Here is a 3872-nt window from a genome sequence, read left to right as displayed (position 1 = left end):
ACTTTCTCACCATAGTTACCAGAATACTGGGATATGGTAACCACTTAACACGTATGCATTCTGTTAATTTTACTGCGAATGAAAAACAATTTCTAAAACTAAAAGCTGGCAGGAATTGGGTTAATCTCTTTTGATAAAATGGTCCCAGTGAGCCAAAAAAGACAGTTATGTAATTAAGGAAGAAAATATTTTTTTATAAATTTGATCTAGAAAAAAGTTGTTTGTGTGTGTGTGCGCTTTTCTTCCTTTTAAAAAAATCAACCTCAATTAATTGGCTGATGGACTAGACGATTTCTTATTTGACGCGCCCTTGGGCTGGGTATATGTGGTGCTGTATAAAGTTGATGGTGCTTTTCATAACTTAATATCTACGGCAAATGATGACTCTAAACTTATACTTCTGATCTTTTGCTTATTTATGTTTACTGATGCCATTTCATTAGGTGGTTGAGTTTTCCTCAATAAATATGCATTTATTATTTTTAGTTGCAGTTGGATAAATATATTTCACTCTGTGTCTTTCCCCCCCAAGCAATATATAAAAATAGCAAAATAGAAATGTCCGAGGAAGGCAAGAAAAGGAAAAGGAAGCAGTGGCAAAAAAAAAAAAAATAAATAAAATGCAAAATAGAAATGTCCGAGGAAGGCAAGAAAAGGAAAAGGAAGCAGTGGCAAAAAAAAAAATAAATAAAAAAAATAAAAAAATACTGATTTTTGCTTCAGATTTTTGTGTTTTTCTAAAAATAACATCAAAGCTCTTAAAAAACCTCATGGCCTGGTGAGATGGTCTTTCACTCAGGTCTGCATTTGTTTGTGAGTTTTCCCAGGGTGGATGCTTCTTTCTTAAGAATAATACAGCTGCTTTCAAGCAAATATTAGCCCATCTCTCCAAATCGTTACAGGGTTGTTAAAGTTTAACTTTAGAGAATCTTTTTACTGGATTCAAAATAACATGAATAAATTTGTGAGTATAGAAACAGGGTGTAAAAGCCTTATTGCAAGAATCCTCCCACAGCTCCCCAGTACACAGCAGACTCTCTCACCCCATACCAACCCACTCTCTCTCCTTCGTTCCCACAAAGGGCTATTTATCCTCTTGGAGTCGATGTAATTATTCCAGATCGCCTTCTGCCGTAGCTCACATGATCCATTATTCCTTCTGCGACCTTACTCTACAAGTGGCAGTCAGTTCAGAGCCAATACTTCTGGCCTCCAGCTTTGATTTACTCCAAAAATGTCTGCCTTGCCAAGATTGTGAAATATGCCACCTACAATGTTCTTGAAAAGTGGAAAAAAGTTCAACGGTTTATTATTGGAAAAATATGCATCCATCACTAAGTGGAAATGAGAAATATAAATTCACTTTTAAAAGTGTTTTTCTAACTTTTTTTCCCTAATCCAGCCCATAAATATCAACAACCTGGTCTTTATAATACTGGCCGGTCTAATCGGGGTGAGATGATATCTCAGTCTGGTTTTGATCTGCATTTATCTGATGATGAGTGATGCTGAGCATTTTTCCATGTACCTGTTGGCCGTTTGTATGTCTTCCTTTGAAAAATGTCTGTGCTAATCATATCGGTTTGATCGACACGTGTTGTACACAGGTGATGGGAGTCAATGTTGTACCCCCCAAAGTATGCACAATCAATCATGCTTCAATCAAAAAAAAAAAAAATCAACAACCTGAAACCTGAAACGCTCAAATGACAGGGACATATTGCCTCGGAGAAAAGTGATGGATGAGGATGCTTAGGTTCTGGGTCTGCACAAGCCGCTTCTCTGCTAGACTTACTTCTGGCAGAACCTCTGTAGAGAAGTCCAAGATTCTTCTGACGCATTTGTAAGTAAACAGACTGTAAAACTTATCTTCAGATAAATATCAATGGGGGCGTATAAACAGTGGGGCAGAGGAGGTTTTCCAAGAAGTCTCTGACTGTCGTGTTATATTAACAGGGCTGTGGTCTTGGCAGGCCGGCTCGGGCCCGCAGCAGCATTATGACCAAGGATGGTAAAGCTCTGGACAGGCTCCTATTAGTCATGTCGTCCAAGCCTGGGCTCTTAGGAGGGAGAAGCAGTCAAGACTCGTGGAATTCAATGTTCTGGCTTGAAACACGAGATAAAGCCAAAAAATGTTTGTGCGTTTACTAGACTTTTCCTCTAAAATCTCCCTGTGCATAAAATTTGAGATGTTCAACAGTTTAAAAACATGGAAGAAGACAAAAATTTGCTACTCAGAATAGAGAAACAATGACTCTTTCAAAGTCAGCACTGATTTTATTTTATCATTAGGGATCGGAAACCACCTTTAATTCTTTCCTCACAGGATAGAAGGGTCAACCCTGTCATTTTTATTAGAATTTTGGATGGCTTAATTTTAGACTATCACGGAATTCAATTCCAAGATGTTCAGTTCTTATCTTTGGAGTTTATTAGCAATATTAAAAAAAGGAGTGGGTGGGGTATGTCTAATATTTCACTACCCAGAACCAAAGAGTCATGAAGTCATGTCTTCTGAAAATACAATGATTTTATTTCACAGACCTTCGCGCTGCCCACATTACGTGACTCTTGGAGCTGTTCCAAGTACAGAACTCTCCCTGCCCCAACTGAAGTGGAGGGTAATTCTACACAGACAGCCACTCCAGGAGGACGTGGGTGGTGGGGACAGACCGTGCACGCGTCCCCAGTGTGTGACAATCATCTCCACCCTCTCACTTCAGCGTCAGAGAAACTTCCACGTGTTTTCACAAGCATCAGGTTAGTGGCTAAAATCCCTTCTCAATCTGCATGATTCAATCACACAAATCCCCAAAGCGGATTCCCATAAAAAAAAAAAAAAAAAAAAAGGAAGGTCGATATTGGTTTAACAGTTGTGACCAGAAATTTACGTAATTGATTGGGTCATTAAAACACATCGCCTAATCATCTTATTCTTAAGAGTCTGAACATCAAAATATGCCACACTAATGAAACATGTTAATAATAGAGAAATTGGTGGGAAATAAAGAATAGGGAGATTGGTGGGTGGGAGGTGGGGAGAGTTTGAAAATATGGAAGAAGACAGAAATTTGCTACTCAGAATAAAGAAACGGTGACTCTTTAAAAGTCAGCACTGATTTTATTTTATCATTAGGGATCAGAAACCACCTTTAATTCTTTCGTCACAGGATAAAAGGGTCAACCTAGTCATTTTTATTGAAATTTTGAATGGCTTAATTTTAGACTGTCATGGAATTTAATTGCAAGATGTTCAGTTCTTATCTTTGGAGATTATTAGCAATATCTAATACTCTGTGCACCTTCTGCACAATTTTTTCTGTAAATCCAAACCACTCTAAAAAATGAAGTCTATTAAAAAATAATAGAAGGGAGAGAAGAATACATTTATTTTAGCCTCATTTTATTTCCTTTGACTGCTACTTCCTATCTATTTTATTCCATTTCCCTCAAGTGGAATTAAAGATAGGCTAACTTTCACGTTTGCTTCAAAAGCCATCGATAGTGACCGATTTTCTTGGGGACTTTTTAAAAAATTATAATCAAAATGTTACATTCAGTTCAATATAATGACCACGTTTAAAAAGGTGATATCAAAATTAGAGGAGAAATGTGTCATATTCTCACTTAACTTTGCAAGCTGAGGGGTGGGGTAGAGGATGGAGAGAAAGGGACAGACAGGCTGACCAGGTGTTGAAGTTGGGGGTACTTTCCCTTGTCACTGTATCCAGCAAGCAAATATCCCACGTGCCTTTCACACAGCATAAGGGAACCATCCTCTTTGCGATTTTGAATGATTTCAAGACTTCTCTCTTGGATGCAATACGGCAGTTGCGGTCACTTTACAGAAGATGCTCTGCAGAAGGAAAAGC

Source organism: Galeopterus variegatus, unplaced genomic scaffold (genome assembly GCF_000696425.1).
Source record: "Galeopterus variegatus unplaced genomic scaffold, G_variegatus-3.0.2 Scaffold5844, whole genome shotgun sequence".
NCBI classification, from domain to species: domain Eukaryota; kingdom Metazoa; phylum Chordata; class Mammalia; order Dermoptera; family Cynocephalidae; genus Galeopterus; species Galeopterus variegatus.
This window is presented reverse-complemented; position numbering follows the sequence as displayed.